This window comes from Nothobranchius furzeri, chromosome 17 (assembly GCF_043380555.1).
Source record: "Nothobranchius furzeri strain GRZ-AD chromosome 17, NfurGRZ-RIMD1, whole genome shotgun sequence".
Classification (NCBI taxonomy): Eukaryota; Metazoa; Chordata; class Actinopteri; order Cyprinodontiformes; family Nothobranchiidae; genus Nothobranchius; species Nothobranchius furzeri.
The window spans coordinates 25,188,897-25,210,330 of NC_091757.1; positions in this window are offsets into that span (position 1 = coordinate 25,188,897).

A 21,434-nucleotide genomic window follows, 5' to 3' on the forward strand; every position below is an offset into this window, starting at 1 on the left:
CAGGTCCCGCGATCTGCTCCTGTCAGTTGCTTCGGACAGACTCTCGCCGTTCTACTGAAAACGGCTGATTTTTATTGAAGATTACAGGAATGTTACATACGCAGTTTGCCATGTACATACGTCAATGATTATGACAGGTGAAAATAACAGCCTTGTTAGCGGACAGTCTAGAACATTCATCCTTGAAATTACCAGGAACATCCTGATACATTCATGACAGGAGAAGATACATTCACGGTGTGGAGAGGCACTGAGTGGAGATGGAATGTGCACACTCCTTTCTCTGGTGCAGGAGAAGATACACAGCTATTAATCTTTGTGTGGAGGCCTTGAGTATCTGAGCGAGTTTCCATAGCATAGAATAATAAAATGAGCTTATAAGGTAAATATATATATATATTGCCTTGTTAGGCAGGATCTAACATGTCACAAGAACTTGTAATTATAAGATGAGCAGAAACATCCTTGGTAACCGGTACAAGAAGAGACTGCAATGTCTCACTCCCTTTTGGAGTTCCTGCAGCTGTTTTAAGAGCTTGTGCAGGAGAGAAACACAGAGAGGCCTTTAATATTATAACATGATCCCATAATGAAAAGAGTAGCATGTAACAATGAATAATAAAAGAGCTTAAATGAGAGTTACATATATTTTCAATCCCCCTTTTGAACTCTTTTAAGAGTTCAACAAAGATGTAGGAAATCAAAACAACAACACCAAATTTCATCAAAAAGAATCTAATAAGCAAAGTTTTAAAATACAAATACAAACAATCAATCAGATTACATTTTCTCATATTACTAGCAGTAAACTAATAAAAAACATGATCATATTTTTAACTGAACATGTTACAACATGAATGGATCGCATGCTCACCGTATGAGGGCGAAAAACCCTAATTGTCGTACGTTAATAGGGAAAATTCCCCCATGTCCCCTCATTTTGAGGCGAACGCCTTTTGGCACAGAGTGGGCATGCCTAGGACATCAATGATCAAAAAAAATAAAAACAACACAATCAAAAAACTCATAGAAATGAACAGGTGAAGGGATTGTTACATAAATCACTCAACATTCTCACACTCTAACAACATCTTCTTCATCATGAGAGTCATCACTTTCATCAGAAGGTTCCCCTCCCAAATAGATGTTAGGATTGGCTAGTAACAAGGGCATCTGGATAATTGGGTCAGCAGGTGGAGGGTGAAAAATATTACCCTTGTAAAATAAATGAGGGTGTTAAATAGAACCCTTGTAGAGTGTTCATAGGGTGGTTACTTCTTCCCCCTGTTGAGGTCCCTTCACTGGCTCCAGGCAGCTGCAGGGGGTGATGATATCAAGATTCTCGTCCTGCAGGATGTGGTGGCAGCTTGGCATGCTACCTCGTCCCGCAGAATTGGTAGCTTGGCACGCTACTGTAGTCAGCTACTTCTCTTCCTGGTTTTAGTCTGTGATCCTTTTTTTTAGTTAGGCAGATGTCAGCTGCTTCTCGTCCTGGTCCTTGGGTACTTTTTCTGGTCAGGCAGATGTCGGCTGCTTCTCTTCCAGGTTAGGCTCCTCCCGTCCAGCCGGACAGCGTGTGACGTCCTCTCCATGATCCTGTATGGCCAGGTCCACCTTGGTTCCGTCCACTTTCTTTTGGTGACATTTAGCAGGACCCAGTCGACGCCTGGCACCGAAGGCGAAGTATCTTCGTGTGTGTAGTTTTGGTCCAATGAAGGCTTTCTCGGCTTGTGCAGTCCTTGATCTCGGCAGATAGTTGGTAGGAAGATTCACACTCCGGCCGGACCAGAAGTTCCCCGAACCGATCGCCTAGGGATTAAAGGTTATGCACAAAAATGTCCTAGCTCTTACTGACCCTAGCCTCTGATACCTTCAACATCAGATACATACAGTTACGAACAGCAAGCGCAATTAAAGGTACGTGATTAAATATGTATAATAAGTATGTGTGTTGAAATTAGTTTTTACAGTTATTGCACATTAAACAATGTACATGTTATTAAACAAATGTCCCGGTTTGTGGGACAACCAAGGATTTCTGATTCTGATTGTCTTGTTCACAGAAATGTAATGTACAGCTTACCTCTGCACCCAGCTGCTGTTGTTCCCTGCATGGCAACGTTAGCTCTGCTGCCTAACATGGCTAGCTTCACCGTGTTGTTGTCCATGTGTGCCCGGGATGACTCGTGTTTCTTCACCTTCTCAGAAAAATGTTTCATGTCTGTAACTCCTGACTCATCCATGCCTTATCTGTCCCAGCCGTTTTGAATAACAAACATGGAAAGCAAAATAACGCATTAGCGTGATTGCATCCAGCTAGCCACTGCTTCCTGGTGTACCAATTTTGGGAGAAGCGTTGTGTGTACAGTTTACCTCTCTCCTTCTCCTGCTGGCTTATCTTTACGTCGGGCTGATCTGGTCCAAGCTCTTTGACATTAAGTTTTTCCACCATAGTTCTCCTCTCGAACGTATACTGGAGAAGAGACCGAACTGAATTCAGTGGCTGCTGAGATCCGGTATCCATGCTGGTTGTAGTCACTGGCGGCGTCCATGTTACATCTGCGTCACGACCAAAAACAACTCTGCCGAGTTCTACCGAACACCAACGAAACCTTTGGCGGTAGCTCCATCGCCCATCATGCTTCTGAAACGTTCTGAAACAACGTCGACGCTGACTGGATACATTCCCATTCCTACCCTTTGATATTCTTGTCAGCAATTGGACAGCTGGTCTCGTCCTGTTTGGGCGACTGAAAATCAGCACACAGCCTCCACCGCTCGGCAGAGATCGGCAGAGACCGGCAGAGAACAATATATATATATATATATATATATATATATATATATATATATATACATGATTTATTTTGGTTACAAAACACACAATTAACTTAGAATATGTGATTATTATTAATTTTTTTTTTTTTAAATAAAAATTAAAAACACGGAAAAACTGGGAGGGCGGCGCCCTATCGCCCTCTACTGGCCAGTCGCCACTGTTAGAGGGAGAGGCTCCCTCTATCTATGCGGCACCCAAATCAGGGTTCTTCAAGGCCTCGACCGTTGTTTTTTTTTCTCTCTCTCTCTCTCTAACCGCTCAGTCTTTGCTTTCTGTATCTACGTGCTGGACAGCCGTTTGTCTCTCCTTTCGCTCAGCTGCGTCGAATGGTTTTATTTCGCAGAGGCGGGACTTATTTCTCTCAGCCAATGAAATTTCAGATTCCCACCTGGACCAATAGTATACAGCTTTTCTCTTCTGTTTTTGTTAGTGATGTTCAAGATTCTTGTTTTAACCGATGTTTAATATTAAACTCGTTATTTTAGTTATTCACCCTTCCAATAATTCATTATGAAATTATTATCTATTAGTTATTTAGATATCTATTAATTAGTATTGTTAATTTCCTTAATTTATATTTTATATTTTATCTAAATTGAGGATGGATCATTTTAGTAAGCCAATTAGTTAATACCTCATTAAGGTTCTAGCTTCTGGGTTACATCCATTGTAGTTTATTATTTGTTAGGCTATTCTTAAAAATAATGTAACTGTGTAATTTACCATTAAGACCAAAATTAAATATCAAAATTCTATTATATGATTGATTTCTTGACATTAATCAATTTCCCTCTGGGATTAATAAAGTATTTTTGAATTGAATTGAATTAGGGTCAATTTTGAGAAACCATCCCTGTTAAAGTTGCCTCTGTCCAGCTAAGATTCTCTATATTAGGTTAATCAATCAATTTTTTACTCTTTAGGTCAGGAAAATAATTGTTTCCCAATTACTCTTACCAACATTAGATTACGGTGACATTATTTATCAGAATACACTGCGACTAATCTTCACTCCCTTGACGTGGTTTTTTAACAGTATGCGTCGATTTATTCTTGGATGCCCCTTAGGACACACTAATGTGTGATGTATGAACAGCTGTCTTGGCTCACACTTTCGGCTAGACGACAATATCACTGGCTACAATATCTCTATAAATGCATACCCTACAATTTGCCATTGTACCTAAAGGAATATCTTGCACCTTTTAACTCATCTTAAAGCCTTCGTCATAATGGTACTCCTTTTTTTATAGTTCCTAGAGTCAGCAGAGAAGTGGGGAAATATGCTTTTAACTCTCTGGAGGCAGACATTGCAGATTTGCAACAGTTGGAACCTACCTACCTGGTTACTCCACATACGTATTTCATGAGCATTTTTTAACTCAGAAGTACCCCTGAAAGACTTAATTGTTCGCCCTTTTATCAAAACTTATTTTGAGCCTGAGAGGGTTAATATAAAAGCTCCCCAAAACTGGGACAGTCTTTGAGCTGATTTTTGGTCTGTTATTTCTTTTCATGCTTTTGAGAAGGCAATTCTAAATTATCTTCAGTGTATAAGTATTTGTAAATGGTATTAATATCTTTAATATTAATCACAATAATAACAACAATAATAATAATATTAATAATTATTATAAATATTATTGTGATTAGTTTGCGTTTCAGTTGCACATAAAATAAATGCGGAGCTTTACTAATTGTGTAGTGCTTTTTTGTTGGTGTTTATGGTGAAAATAATGGTGTTTTTTGGGTACGCTGAGTATATACCTGGGACTTTTTGTTTTGATGTATTGTGGTACCATCGTGTGGTACTGGAGATTTGTGAGGGGGTGACCATTGTGAGCTGGTCTGAGTGTGTGTATCTGTATGATTGTGGTTTTAATAGTTTTTTCTTTTTTCGTGATTATTTAATATGTTTATTGAAGCATATCTCTATTTTTCAATAAATGTATATGCTTCTGACTGCCTTCTGCCTCTTTTTTTGTTCAGAGGACCCCCATGAAAGTGAGATGGTACATCTCATGAGGTTACTCCTCTTTAAGTTAATGTGTAAATAAATAAATTAGGGATGAGCCGGGTACTCGTTTCAGACGAGTATCCGGTACGGATAAAGCATTTATGACGAGTACGAGCATGAATCAAGTAAAACTCGTAAATATCTGTAATCGTGCTGAAGGAAAATCCTCATTGGGTAACTGTCTTCACGCTCTGTGATTGGCCAGTCAAATAGAGTGTCCGCCCCTCCCTACACACAAAACTCTGCAGCTGGGAGCTCACAGCTCCAGTGTTGCCAACTCAGCGACTTTGTCACTGTTCCTAACGACTTTTTGACCTCCCTCAACGACTTTTTTTCCAAAAAGCGCCTAGCGACAAACTTAGCGACATTTCTCAGGACCCGTTGCTACTTTCTGTAGAACTTTCATGTAGATATTCCCCACAGATTAGCAACAAATAAACCGTTTGCACTCTGAATCGTTCTTCCGGGAGTAAGGAAAGAGAACGATAATCTGCGCATGTGCACGAGGACTGACCAATCATAAACCGTTTTCGGCCGGTCTGATTCGCTGAAGACAGAGTACAGCTGCAGAGCTGGAGACCGCCGATTTACGTCTGCTGCTTTCATATTGCTGCAGGCTCACGCTTCTACTAGAGACGGCGCGGGCGTCAACCTGCCATCTCTGGTTCTGCAGCCGTCAGACACTTTGGTTTTTCCTGCATTTGGCAAATACAGTCATCGGGAGTTTCAACTACCATCCGTTTACACACGCAGCTCTGTGGCTCATCTGAATTTCCTTCAGTGACACAGGGATGGTTATACTTTGAGACACCCGCTCCCTTTTGCTCGGTGCGCCGTTATTATCACGATGGAGAGAATATACAACAGAGAAGTTGAGAAACTATGAGGTGTAAAAAAACTGCTTTTTAGGAAAATGTCAGTGAGAATGAGGAGAGCAGGAGGTCTGAGTTATATCCTACAACAGAACTGTTTGGATCACCACACCATATCTGTCTTAATGCCACTTTATTGGTAGTTTTGGAATTTATTGTACATATCAAAGCAATTTGGGCCATTTTAACCATACTAATTAATAACTTTAACATATAACAAAGTTTTTATTTTCCTCCCTTTTAGTCCTATTATATATAAATATATATATATATATATATATATATATATATATATATTATATATATATATTAGATGCTATGGGGAAAACGAACGCTAATGTGGCGTGATGACGTCATCAATATGTAAATTAGCACGTGACGTCATCTGGCGACATCTAGTGACTTTTGGGGGGAACTTCAGCTACTTTCAGTCAAAAACAGTTGGCAACACTGCACAGCTCACCCCGGCTTTCCACAGGAGCCGTCAGCAGCACGTTACTGCAGCAGCACGTCATAGCTGCTGATAGGAACCGCTGTGGTCAACAGAACCTTTTCCACTGGAGCCGTCAGCAGCGAGAGTCGGCCGCGTCTCAGGAGCAGCAATTCGCGGCCTTTACGCGCCGGTTCTATTTTCTACGCGCGACGCCTCTGAAACGGGTCAAGTTCGACATTTTTGGGGAAGGAAAGACAGGAAATCGGACGCGGAAATGGAGAGAAGCACCCGAGATTTTCAGAATAAAGAACGTACTGCCTTCCGGTTGCTTTACTTTAAAAAAGGTTACTAACTGTGCGGCCCCGTGAGAAGTTATCACATAGCTAGCGGTCTCCTTTGTTTTTCAGGTCCATATTGGCGATTATAAAACGGACAGAACATAAAACACAAACCATGTTGTAGTTTTCTCCTGATTGTTGTTGTGTTTACTGACGAAGTCACTCGTGTGACTTCGTGCTCGGTCGGTGACAGCTGCTCCCCTGCTGCTTCGCGTCTCGTGGGAAGGGCCAAGCAGCAGTTTACGCAAGCAAGACGTGCTGCTGCAGTAACGTGCTGCTGACGGCTCCTGTGGAAACCCGGGGACAGTCCGAGTTCGGTCCATCCACACACACACACACAGACAGTAACGGATCTCTCAGTGCTTGCTTCACTGTTCACGTTTCTTCAGTACTCCCTTTGTTTTCTTCAGTTTGCTTCTTTTTAAAGTTACTTTAAAATTATTTAAAGTTACTGTTTTCGTAACGTACGTGGTGCATTTGACAAGACAGAGATGAAAATGGCTCGTGCTACGTCAGTCACTGCCACCGCTCCGGTCGGGTATTTTTTTCCCTCTCTCTCTCTCTCCTCTTCCTCATGATTCACTGCCTCTTTCCTATTCACTCTCTCTCTTTCTTTACATTTTTAATCACAATTGTCTATTTTTTTACTCATTTTAAATAGATTTTAATCATTTTCTAAATTATTTTTTCTATTTTACATGTTTTGTTTTTGTGAAGCACCCTGTGAGTTATATCTTGAGGCGCCATAGAAAAGATCTTTTCTTCTCTCTCTCTCTCTCTCTCTCTCTCTCTCTCTCTCTCTCTCTCTCTCTCTCTCTTAATTCATGCTCTTAAATATTAATGTTCTGATTTTATTGAAAAATTTGTTCTGTTATACCGCAAATCCTCTAATACAGGCCCGGGCCTGTATTTGACTCAAGCTCATCAAGCTCCAGGCCTTTAGTGGAAGGAGGACCAGAATTAGAGGCAGGCCTCAATTTCTATTTGAGCAAAATGAATTAATGGTTCGCTGGAGTTTTTCACAATTAAAATTGCGCCCACATTTTCAAAGTTAAACACATTTCTTTTAACAACGGTAGTTCCTGCTTCAGCCCTCCCCCCCCTCCCCCTGTGCAGCGGCCACAAACTCACTGATGCGCCTGCAGCCTCTCAGAGTTCCTGCTGCTCTAAACATTAAAATAATTATTTCATTTTCTGTTCCTCACTTCTGATTACCTTCAGTGGTGTCTGTTTGTTGCAACCACCAGGTACAAAGACTAACTTGTTTTTATTTGACTATTTTTCTGTCCTGCCTGTTTATTATCTTCCTGCATCTCCTCTCAATCCTAAAGAAAAACTGCTACCTGGGTTCATATATATTCACCTTATGAGTTACCTTTGAACTGCAGTTCTAAAAGATCTACCGACCGCAAAAACAATGGAGTGAGCGCTGCTCGCCGACCGCATCAGTGAGGTGAAGTTATTGGAGGACAAAACAGGTGATGCACCCCGCTCCACAGCAGCGAAACGCATCAGGCAAAGAAAACATAGAAAACATCAAAGGAAATGAGCCGACATGAATGATCGCGTGTTAAATTAGTTTTTGAGGTGGCAACACCTAATTTGATAATGTTACTGTGTTCGTGCTCAGGAAGCAGATGTCTGGAGCGCGTCAACAATCAGAGCTTTGCATGCGCAAGCTGGTTAAGGTTAGGATGGGGGTGAGGGGAATATTAAATTGCAAGAGGGTAAACGTCACAATTTGGTTAAATGTCCGTTTTATGGCGGGTGTCATTACCGACGCTCTGGCACAGCGCGTTGCCTTCCGGCACGCAGGAGCTTGTCACCTGCTGACAGCAGCCTGCTGTCTTTTCCGTGGACTGCATCTTGCCGGTCATTATCACGTGACAGCGACTAGTCGATGACAGGCATAAAAAGTCACTATAGAGCGGTGAAGTCGACTAGTGACTAGTTCATACAACCCCTGCTACTGCTCCCCAGAGTGTTCTGCAGCATAATCAGCACGTTCTCTTTGAACTTGATATCAAATTTTCGCCTCCTCTTCATCTCCGCACGGTTAAAGTTACCCTTGCGGTCTATCACTGGCAAATCAAAAGTGAGACGGATGACACAATCGCCCCCCGTACTTGCTTGTTACCACATTCCACCCGGCCACAATAAAAAAAAAGGCCATTATTCACCTCCGCCGACTCCGACACCGGCCAAAATATGATACCCGGCAGTTAATTAAATACAGGATATTATTAGAGGATTTACAGTAGTTCCTTTACTATTGTGATCAAAAACATTTAATCTGAACTGAGGCTGCTCTGTAAATAGATTTCAAATAAACAATACACATAGCAACTTCTGACCGGACTTAAAACAACGTATTGATGTAAACCACACCCACTTCCGGTTAAACTACATCCACTTCTGGGTTAGGCCACGCCCACTCCGAGTACAGATACAAATAATTTAGATGGTTGAACAGATACAGGTGCAGATAGTGGTGTACTCGCTCATCCGTAAAATAAATAAACCTAAATAATATTTAATGTTAGGGCACTAATTTGTCCAGAAGTGGCCCTGTTTCTGACAGTGTAGAGATGTCGCCCATTATTGGAGCTATATCACGTTGTATTGCAATAACTTTAGTGTTCTAACAATATTATTTCATGTTTTACAATGTAATCTAAAAAATACAGTCTTACGTTTCTACAATATTATTAACCCTAACCAGTAGAAGAAAATGGTACAAGCCTGATATTGCATGATATATACATTATTATTATACTATATTTTGTGTTATATTTTATTTTTTATTACATTTTAATATATGAACGTAAAAATTATATAATTAGAACAATAAATTTATCAAGTGAGCTTATGGGGTCAGGGTTATAACGTGATTTTATTTCATTTTGAGTGGGTGGTACCTCTACGTGGCTGCACCACCTGACCTGACACCGCATCTACTCGTTTTCCGTAGCCAGGTCCATTTCACTCCTGCTTTGCTGTGAGAGAGGCACGCCTGACAAGAGTTTGCGACAGGTAGGTAACAAAACCAAAATTCCAAAAACTAATTAGCAATTTGCCTTAGGTAAAAATGCGAGATAGTATAAATGTTCATGCTTTAATGATTAGTTATGCTACGTTGAATAACTTGACTGTTAACTATTTAGTCACCTTTATTAGATGGTTTATAAAACACCCGCACATTAAAACATTTTTTTGTAATTCGGCTTGAAGGTGTACGCTTGAAGTACCATGTTGAATTTGGAAGGACGACCCTAGTGGTTGGGGAAAGGGGATTGGAGATTAATATTTGGAGCGGAAAAAACGTGATAATGGGACACTTTGCAGTTTAGGCTTTTTTTAGCCCCCTTAGTGTTCGTAAGCAAAAGAGCAGAAATAAAACTTATGTCCTCGCTGTTCGTTTATCTTTAACCGAACTGCTGAAACGTCTAGTTTACGTTGTTTTATTTCAATATACCGGCAGAAAGGGTGGTTACGTTAGGCTTAGGTCATCTGTTTGCAGGTGTACCATCAAATCGCGCTCCCCCCATCAAATAATGTTTCCCCTACAGCTCCGCTCCACCCTAGTGTCAAAAGCGCTGCTCGGTTCCACCCAAGCGACAAAAAGAAAACCTGCGCTTAACGTTAGCTCGTTCACACACATTACTAGCACGCTCTGCTCTTGCACAGGGAGACTACGGGAACCACGAAGTTTCAAAAAGCATGTATTCCTTCCTTCTGTGATACGATAGATAGATAGATAGATAGATAGATAGATAGATAGATAGATAGATAGATAGATAGATAGATAGATAGATAGATAGATAGATAGATGATAGATAGATAGATGATAGATAGATAGATAGATAGATAGATAGATAGATAGATAGATAGATAAGCTTCCCCTTCATTTCGCAGGGGGAACGACATCTGATGGCCTCACTGAAGCCGTCAAATAGCATTTCCCCTTCATTTCGCAGGGTGAACGACATCTGATGCCCTCACTGAAGTTGTGAGATAATGTTTCCCCGTCATTTCGCAGGGCAAACATCCAGCTTGCTTGCAGAAAGACTGGCTAGTCAATCTCCATCATCATCACTCAGGTCACCTCAGCTGCTTCCACCAGCAACAATCCTACCACACCAAACACTGAAAACTACAACAAGAGACCTAACATGCAGTCTCCACCTCCACCTACTTCATCTGTTTCATCACCATCCACTTCAGCTGTTACCAACTAACTCCTGCTTCACTGAGAGGATTTCGTTTGAGTGGGGATCCTTCAAGACGTCAGAGAGCCCCAGAGCATTTCTCTCCCTACTTAAATACTACATCAGAGTCAAGCAATGACCAGGTTCAGGCTAATCTTGCCAGGCTATTTCGCCGAAGTAGTGTTCAGCCTAGTGGACAAAAAGTCATTAGAGCCCTGCACGGGCCTAATATCTGAGCCCGTGTCCGGCCCGGCCCGAAGGGGTGGAGCCCCAGCCCGACCTGGCCCGAAAAGGTTTTCAGGATTCTCTGGCCCGACCCGAGCCCAACTTTTTTTTAACCAACTAAATGAAAACAATCCTGACCAATGATTTAAAAGACGTTGCCACATTGGAGACAGGAACAAGCGCTATTCAGCCAAAGTTTCATAATCAGGGAACATTTTCTAAGTGAAAAGTCTCTCTGAAAGACAGGGTTTGGAAAACACTAGCTTCAGTCGGAGGAATCTTCCCGCATGCGCTCTGGTTCTGCGATGCACTCCAAGCTCCTCTCCACATCTTCAGCTCGCTGTGTACCTTATGTAGTACACGCTGACAGTGAGCTGCGCTGAGCAGTGTCCAGCTCAGATGTTCAGATGGGAATCTTTTCTTGAGTGATTTAGTGTTTCAATTTTTTTTATGAATTCGATTAAAAATAAAGGCGCCCGGCCTGTGTCCGAGGTAATTACACAGTCATTGGCTCGAAGCCTGGCCCGAGGGCCATCGGGCCGGGCCGACCCGAGGGCTTCAGTGCAGGGCTCTAAAAGTCATCCACATAGAGGAAAAAAAGTCCCGTGGACCCATTGTTTTGTCTGCCTTCCTGAGCCAGATTTGGATTATGTTCCAAACTCTGAGGAGGCCCGTTATTATGCAGCATGTGGGATAGGGAAAAAAAAAGATACATTTTGGTGATAACTGAGGTGATCATAGCTACCTAACTGAGCATCTGTGTGAGAACTTCCTTCCTCTCAGGGAAGCTGGTGGTTTTGTGTTGGCCAGAAGTGACCGCAGCAAGTGTTTAAAAATAAAAATATAAAGTTGTAGTTGAAGAGTTTCCGCAAAATAGGCTACTTAGTAGGGATGAGCGAGTACACCACTATCTGTATCTGTATCTGTTCAACCAACTAAATTATCTGTATCTGTACTCGGAATGGGTGTGGCATAACCCGGAAGTGGGCGTGGTTTGACCGGAAGTGGGTGTGGTTTACATCAATATATTATTTTAAGTCTGAAATTGATATGGAATGATCAGAAGTTGATATGTGTATTGTTTATTTGAAAACTAAATACAGAGCAGCCTCAGAATTGAGATTAAATATTTTTGATCACAGTAGTAAAGGAACTATTTCAGAACAAGTGTTTCAATAAAATCAGAACATTAATATTTAAGTGCATGGATTAATACATCTGAACTCATGCAGTAGGAACTAGGAAATATGAAATGCTAGAACCAGACACAACTTTATGTATATTTTTTTATTTTAATTTGAGTAAACTGATTTTTTTCTTAACGTTCTTGGCATTTTGCCCCACACAAAGTTAAACAAAACAATGTTGATTAAGGAGTGTGTGTCTGAGAGAGATAGAGGGTAAGAGGGAGAGAGATGGAGTTAAAAAAAATAAAAAACCGGAGCGGAGGTAGTAAGTGACTGATGCAGCACGTCAACTGTTTTGTCAAATGCACCATGTAAGTTACGAAAAAAGTAACTTTAAATGTTCGACTGAAAAAGAGGCGAGCTGAAGAAAACCTAGGGAAAACTGAAGGAACGTGAGCAACAGTGAAGCAATCACAGCGAGATCCGTTACTGTCTGTGTGTGTGCGTGCATGAGCCGGACGGACTGCGCTCCCGGCCAGCTAGAGAGTTTTGGGTGTAGGGAGGGGCAGGCGCTCTATGTGACTGGCCAATCACAGAGCGTGAAGACAGTCAGTTACCCAATGAGGATTTTCCTTCAGCATGATTATAGATATTTACTAGGTTTACTCGTTTCATGCTCGTATTCGTGAAAAATGCTTTATCCTACCGGATACTCGTCTGAAACGAGTATCCGGCTCTTCCCTACTATTTAGGTGGTGTTGAAAGAATTGCAGTCGGGAATAGGAACTAGAATCTAAACAAGGAATTGGAATCAAAATAGGAATTGTTCGAATTCAAACGATGTCCAACACTAGTGGGGGTCATTTATCATTTTATTTACAATGAACGTGTTCAGCTTTCCACGCTTTCACAAAAATAATAGTAACAACTTCCTTGTCATGTTTTTCATTTTTAGTGTTTTTATTTTCTCTTTTTCAGCTTGAAACCCAATGCGGAGCCAGTTGAAAACACACCAGAGTGTATAGAGCTTAGGTATGCTTTCTATATGGCTTTATAAGGTTGTACTTGCAGAAGCCCAAAAGAATACGTGATTTAGTTTATGCTGTAATTGTATTGTTTCAAGTGCTTCTGATGCTCTCAAATTCACTATATAAATCAAATTTTTTATTATTATTATTAACACTTTTAACTGACCATGAAAAAGCTCAGCTGTGCACTAGGGTTGGGTGATTAGGTAAATAATTTGACCCACGACGATTGCCTGAGTTCAGTGGTCGTTTTTACAGAAGGTGATTTATTTATTTGTCTGTGAGTACGTTTGTTAATGACGCATGCAGGTGCACAGATATTTGACACCTTAAACAAAGAGTACATCGTGGAGGTGTTGGGTAAATTATGGATACATTATTTTAAACGAATCTCATCCAGCTTATTCTTCCCTGGCAACAGACAGGCGTTTGTCCTTGCATTTTCCCAGTCCTGGCTTAACGCCCTGTGCTAGCGCATGCTTGTCTCCCTAAATGTGTGTGCGTTTTATCATTTCTGTGTGTCTTTAATAAATACTCTTGAGAGGGCTTTGGTCCGGCGAGAGAGCAAAGAGACCACCGACTCGTGCGTATCATTTTATCTCTCTCTCTCTCTCCACTTTGGAAAATCTAAATGGTATTTTGTTAATAAGATTAAAATGGGTTAAATTGATCAGCTTAATAATAAAACCCCTGCGTGGTGAGCTTTCCCTTCAGGTAACCCTGGATGGGAAAATGAAAATACCTAACAGAGGTAACTTAATCACTTAAAGATCCACACTAGAGCATCTGCGTTCTCACACAATCTTGTAAGAGTGGGCTCAAGCGCCATGCTAAAGAGGAGCTTGAAGCGTGTCCGTGACAGACCTGTGCTCAAGAGGACAATGTCGAGAGCTTCCAGATCTAGAAAGTGTTAACCCTTCTTTCAAAGAATCTGGTACACTCCTGGTTATTTAATTAGGATAATTGTAAAGTAGTAGATAAAGTAGCGCCAGATATTCCATCACCCGCTCAGATCCAATGTGTCAGCGGGGCGCTGCATTATCAGGACAAAATTTAAACAGCCATGAGTGTCTGAGGCAAAATCCAGAACTTCACAAGTCTCTTCAGCAAGCTCCCAAGAGAGACTTGATTACAGACAGGCAGGTGCCAAATTCAGGTTTATGCCGGAGTAGATGAAATTTGTGTTTGGGCCGCATTGTTTATATGTTACGAGCCCAGTGGATTCAGCTTGTTTAGACAAATTTTTTTTTAAATTGATGGAAATGTAATGGTATTATTAAATGTGTGTTATTATTAGTTTAAAAACAAAAGTGAAAGGAAAATGTAACATGTGACCAGATTTAAGTGCAATCCCACTAGAAAACCCTGATAAGAACTGGTATACAGACGGCTGTTGCTATAGGGATGACAATGACGGGTTAAAAGCTGCTTGGGCAGTAGTAGAGTAACTCCCTACAGGCGAATGGGTCACTGCAGGAGCTGAAAAACTAAAAGGACAACAGTCAGCACAAAGAGCAGAAGCATTGGCTATCATTGCAGCTCTCAAAATGAGCACAGGAAAAAAGGTAAATATTTACAGTGACTCAGCCTATGCCGTAGAAGCCGTGCACGTGGAACTTAAACAATGGTTGAGAGCTGGCTTTGTGACAGCTGGGGTGAAACCAATAAAGCATGAGTCTGAAATGAGGGAACTAGCAGAAGCTCTATTCCTTCCAGCAGAAGTGGCAGTAATAAAATGCAAAGGACATAGTCAGGGCTCTGACTTTGTGTCTAGAGGAAACCAAGAAGCAGACAGAGCAGCCAAGTTAACAGCTGAATATCTCCCTATACATAATCTAGTGGTTGAGACAGTAACTGTTGAGAAAAGCATTGACCCTAAGATTTCCATCACAAAAGAGACTCTCAAGGACATGCAAGATCAAGCCTCGCCACAAGAAAAAACTTTGTGGTTGGCAAGGGGCGCAACCAACACGGACGTATGGAGAGGGCCAGATGGTAGACCCATACTGCCACCTGGCATTAGACAAACGGCAATGGAAGAAGCGCACGGAGTGGGACATGTTGGTGTAGCACAGATGTTGAGGAATTTGTCCCCCTGGTGGCATCCATACCTAACAGACATGGCCAAATATTTAGTCAAAACCTGTACAGAGTGTACTCAGTTTGGCATCAAACCCACCCTGAAACCAATCCAAGGTCAATTTCCAATACCAACATGCCCTGGAAAAGAGATAGCTATAGATTACACAGACATGATTGACAGGGTAAAAGGCTATAGGTATCTCCTAGTGTGTGTAGATGCCTATACTGGATGGCCAGAGGCTTGGCCTGCGAAAAAAGAAGACAGCAAAGCAGTTACCAAATGTTTGATTAATCATTATATTCCCCAACATGGGTTCCCAGAAAAAATCAGATCAGACAATGGGTCACATTTCAAGAACAAAGATCTACAGGAGGTTGAAAACATGCTGGGTCTGAAACACAAGTTTGGTTCAGTGTACCATCCCCAATCCCAGGGGAAAGTGGAGAGGATGAATCAAACGCTAAAAGTCAAATTGGCTAAAATCAGTGCACAGACCAAATTAACTTGGTTAGAAGCTTTGCCTCTCGCTCTGATGTCCGTACGGAGCTCGGTTAACAAAACCACAAGGTTTACCCCTTTTGAACTACAGACTGGACAACCTTTCCCGGGACCTGCCACAAAATTACCTTTGACTGCCAACCTGACTGACTCCCTTGACCCAAGATCATATTATAATCTGTTGCATAGTCTTGTCTCTCAGTTCTCGTTACAGGTTGAGGCCGACCGTACCACCACAGACGTCCCATCTCCACAACCTGAGACAGACTGGGTCCTACTAAAGGTCACCAAAAGAAAGTGGACGGAACCAAGGTGGACCGGACCCTACAGGATCACGGAGAGGACGTCACACGCTATCCGGCTGGACGGCAAAGGAGACTCCTGGTATCATTGGACTCAGTGTGCTGCAACGGAAGAGCCCCACCGCACTCTGACCGAGGTCCAAGAGGACCTGTCACAAAAGGAGGATCCTGACCAGGAAAAAGGACCTACGGACCAGGAAGAGAAGCAGCTGACATCTGCCTGACCAGGTAAAAGGACCTACGGACCAGGAAGAGAAGTAGCTGACTGCGGTAGCGTGCCAAGCTACCACTTCTGCAGGACGCGGTAGCGTGCCAAGCTACCACCTCATCCAGCGGGACGAGAATCGTGACATCATCACCCCCTGCAGCTGCCTGGAGCCAGTGGAGGGATCTCAACAGGGGGAAGAAGAAACCACCCTGCAGTTTTTCTACAAGGGTTATATTTAACACCCTCCATTTATTTTACTAGGGTTCTATTTAACACCCTTCAGTTATTATAGAGGGGTTATATTTTACACCCTCCACACGGTTTTAAAAAGGGTTTGTTTAACACCCTCCACTCATTCTATACTATTATTCATTTGCCTGTTCAGTTGAGATATGTTTTCACACTCATTGCATTTCTAAAACTTAACTCTTAATGTTTATATTGATCATTCACCTCTCCTGGCCGGAAAAAGATTCTGAGGGTAACATAATCCAACGAGAATCCTTTCCAATAGCTTGGTATCCAAGTAGACTGAATCGGCTGGTATACAGGGACAGCAGGCTGGGGCTGTGGACTGACAGATACTATCGTGATTTCTCCAATCCAGAAGATTTAATAATGATAGCAATTTTAGCATATAGTGCGTTTTCTGGCACAGATTACACCGATTGCCTTGTTAGTCCATACACCTTCTTAAATTAACGCCTGTATGAGCCCAATGATGTTACAGTGTGATGATGTTCAGTGATTTTGTCACAATCCCCTATCACCTGTTTATTTTCATGAGCTTTTGTTGTTCTTTCTTTTGACCATTGATGAGGATATTTGTCCTCAAGCTAGTCTAGTCTAGCATGCCCGCTCTGTGCTGCGGCGTTCGTCCCCAAAAAAAAGGGAGGACATGGAGGAATTTTCCCTGTTAAAGTACAGTGGACAGGGTTTTTCGCCTCCTTACGGGGTGTGCATGCAATATGTTCATGAAGTAATAAGTTCAGTTAACGCTAGAGTCATGTTTCATTTATTGTTTCACAGTTTTTCATAGTCTCAGCTGTGAACTCATTGGTTGGTTGTTTATTAGGTTCTGTTTAGTGATATTTGATGTTGTTCTTCTACTGTCTTTAACTTTTATAGGTCTAATCTTTGTTGAACTCTTAAAAGAGTTCAAAAGGGGGATTGAAAAATATGTATCTCTCATATAAGCTCTTTTATACATTATTATATGCTATTTTCTACTTTATGAAATCCTGTTATAATATAAAGTGCCTCTCAGTGTTTTTCTGCACAAGCTCTAACAGCTGCATATTTTTCTCCTGCACAAAAAGGGAGTGAAAAACATTCCTTCTCCTCTAGTTCCTCTCAGTATTTATTATCAAGGAAGTTTCAGGATGCTTCCTGCTTATCTTAGAATTACGTGACTTTGTGATGTATAAGTTCCTGACTAACAAAGCAATTAGTTCCTGCTTATCAAGACTAATGACGTATGCTGCTGCAGGTGCAAATGGAAAACTGTGTATGTTACATTCCATTATTTCTCAATAAATACAGCTGCATGATCAGAGAGAGCTTGAGAACACTGGGCGCAGCAGACAAGAGCTAAGCGCGGGTTTAGCTGAGGAGCTGTTGTGTTCTCCCCTCTGCAGCGGCGAAAAACAGATCGATCCTTCTGATTATTGACTCCACTTTCTACCAACAATAGGTTTTTCTCTCCATTTGCTCCGTACCTGTCTGGTCTCACAGAAGAAAAGACCAACAGACGCCAAAACGATCGCTGCATGGCGCAGGCTGGAGCCCATGTGGCCTATAGAATAGAGCTCCGGGAGTTGACGTCACTTCTCCCGGCATGCAACAGTTCAAATCGAAACGGCGCCATTTGGCAGGCAGAAGCCGGCAGCTGGACTATTTGTTATTGTCAGAAAACTCAATCAAACGGGAAATATGGTAGATTCCTGTTGTGCCCCAGGATGCAGAATAGACGCGGACGACATAAGGAATGAGCCATCTACAGGATTCCCCAAGATCCGGAACACCGCAAACGTTGGATCATTGTAATAAAACGCACTAGTGACCGGGCTAAAATGAAGCTGTGGGATCCCGAGAGTAAAGGTTTTCGCTTATGCAGCGACCACTTCATATCAGGTACTTAAACCAACGTTTCCTCAACTGTGTATGGTATTTATTTTAAATGCTTTTATTATGATTCTTAGTGGGCTTCCTAAACTTATTTTGGCATGGCTTTTTCTGTCTTATTACTCACAGCAGCAAGTAAACATCACGTAAAACGTTGCCTCGTGAGTTCTGCCTGCTGCCGTTTCCGTGTTTTATGATCACAGCAATTAACCGGCTAAGCTGTATTTAATTTTTAAGCAATGGTTGATCAATTGTCAGATCACACATAAAAAGCACTTTGGATTGCTATTATCTGTCTCACCGAGACTTCTTACGTGTAAATCTGTTATTTGTCCGTCCATCCATCCATTTTCATCCACGTATCCGGAGTCGGGTTGCGGGGGCAGTAGCGTGACTTCCCTCTCCCCAGCCGCCGGAGCCAGCTCCTCCGGGTAAATCCCAAGGGGTTCCCCGGTCAGGTCCGGTGTTGTGCCGGTAAGAAGTCCGCTCCGACAGCTTCTGGCGTTTTTAAAAAGTATCGCAGGGGCACGGTAAGGGTCGGAGATGTTTAGTCTATTTAATTTCTGACTATATAAAACGATTTCTTCTGTTTTAAAGTGTGAAGTAAACTCCGACGAAGTAAAATCCAAGCGGATCCCGTTCATGTTCATGGTTACATCCGTGTTTGATTACCTTTTTTGCATGCCAAAATGGCGTCCACTAACTGAGAGTCACGTGGGGTCCGTAGCTCTATAGGATAACAAGGGCGACGAATGAAGGTGGTCCCCGTTTTGCGGCGCTTCGGCGGCACACGACCGTTGTCGCAGCTGAGGACGGGCGAGGGGGCGTTGGCAACAAAGCAATGAAACACGGTGCAGCGAGTCTCCCCTCCTCTCCCTAGCTGGGAGAGGAGTAGGGGAGGTAATATGAGAAAATAAACATTCCTCTGTACAATAGAATAAATCTATTGTATTTTTTCAGCCTTATATTTTACATAAGGCTTATACATTGCCACATACTAGTCATTTAATGTATCTTATTTTTATTTTCCTAATACTGTCGGCTTTGGAAAGGATCAAAACACAAAAGTGTAAAACTCAAAAGTATTTTAATGCCAAAAATCAGGTGACAGAAATAAAAACAGGTAGCTAGGACGCTGAAACCAGCAGAGTATGACTGAAACTGAACCGTATGCACTGAGGAGTAAGAGATGACAGAGGACTAGTTATGAGGAGGAGCTGTGAGTGGGAGCAGAGTACAGCAGGGGAACATAGGAGGAACTATAAATGAAAATATTTTTAAAGAAGAAAGAAACCTAAAAGGGAAAGAAGAATAACTAAAAAAAAACTGACAACAAATGGAGTAGAAAATTCAGTGGAAGGAAAAAAAAGACTTGAATACTAAATGAAAAACATTAACAGCTGGGGAACCAAACAAAAACAGAGCCATTGGTTTTGAGCCACAATGTCTGATTTGTTTTTGTATCAACAGATATATAACTGTACTTTTATGCTGATTATTTTATTACAGATGGAAAAAGAGGGTCGTAGTAAGATGTGGGACTACTTCACTAAAGATCCATCCGGCGATGTCATCTGCAGCATCTGCTCATCTTCAGTGGGCCAAGGGTCAGAAAAAAGCAAGTCAAAAAACACAACTAACTTGTGGCACCATCTTAAAAAGAAGCACAAAGATGATTACGAAGTTGCACAAAGTCAAGCAAAGAAAGAGACAGGAACTCAAATGACTTCCACAAGTTGTTGAACGAACAGCAAAATGGGGCCCAAATGACCAAAAAGTCAGAGAGATAGATAAGCTCATAATGGAAATGATTGCCACAGATATCCTGCCTTATGCTGTTGTGGAGGGAGTGGGACTTAAACGACTGGTTACAAAACTGGAACAAAGATATTCACTGAAAAATGAAAAATATTTTCGCACAAAGTTGATGGAAGAAACATATCAAAAGGTTGTGAACAAAGTTAAACAGCTTTTTCATACTGACAATTCTGGATCCCTTGCCTTCACTACAGACTGCTGGTCTGGAGCTGGTGAAGCCCTCATGAGTTTAACAGCTCACTTTATTGACTAAAACTGGCAGAGAATCCAGCTAGTGGTGAACGTGAAGACAATGTTTGGTTCTCACACAGGAGAATGTATAAGTGAAACTTTCTTTAACTTATTAAAAGAGTGGGACATTGACCATGAGAGTGCACCTGGTACTGAGGGATAGCGGAGCCAACATGGTCAAAGGTATGAAGCTTGCTGAAATGCCTGGACTGAGCTGTACTGCTCACACACTGCAACTGGTCATAAATGACGGCTTAAGTGCACAGCGAGCTGTAGGGGACATGCTGGCCAAATTTTAAAGAATTGCCATTCATTTCAATCATTCAACAGTTGCCATTCATTTCAATCATTCAACAGTCGCACAGCAGCGTCTCACCAGTATTCAGAAGGAGATGGGAGTTCCTGTTCACTCGATTATTCAGTCAGTACCGACAAGATGGAACTCTGTGTTGCACATGATCGAGAGAATGATGGAGCAGAAGAGGGCCATTACTGCCTATTCCAGTGACCATGGGCATTTTCTGTGTCCAACACCAAATGAGTGGGATTTGGTTGGAAAACTAGTGGAAACCCTCAAACCCTTGGAAGAGGTAACCCTTGAACTGAGCAAAGCAGAGTCCTCTGCCTCCTGCATTTTGCCTTCTATAAGTGTTTTAAAGAGTGTTTTACAAGCAGAGGGACCACACACAGCTGGCATCCAGACAGCAAGAAAAGCTATGCTCCAGAGTCTGGAAAATAGAGTTATCAGCTTAAATCAGACCAAAGAAGTGGTTCTTGCTTGCCTCCTGGATCCCAGATACAAGCACCGACCCCTCGATCAAGAGACACTCAGTCAGGCTAAAAGGTGGCTACAAGAAAAAATGCAGTCAAACATCAGAAGAAACAAAACTGGCCACTATAACAGAAGAGGAGAAAGACCCAAAAAGAAGGCGAGTAGGCACAGAAAGCATTGTTGACTGCCTATTTGAGAACATGCTTGCAGCTTCTACAAGTGAGGAAGAAGAGTCAGATGATGTTCTTGTGGAACTGGAAAGGTATAAGAGGGAGGCAGTCATTGACAGAAAAAAAAGCTGCGCATTAGAA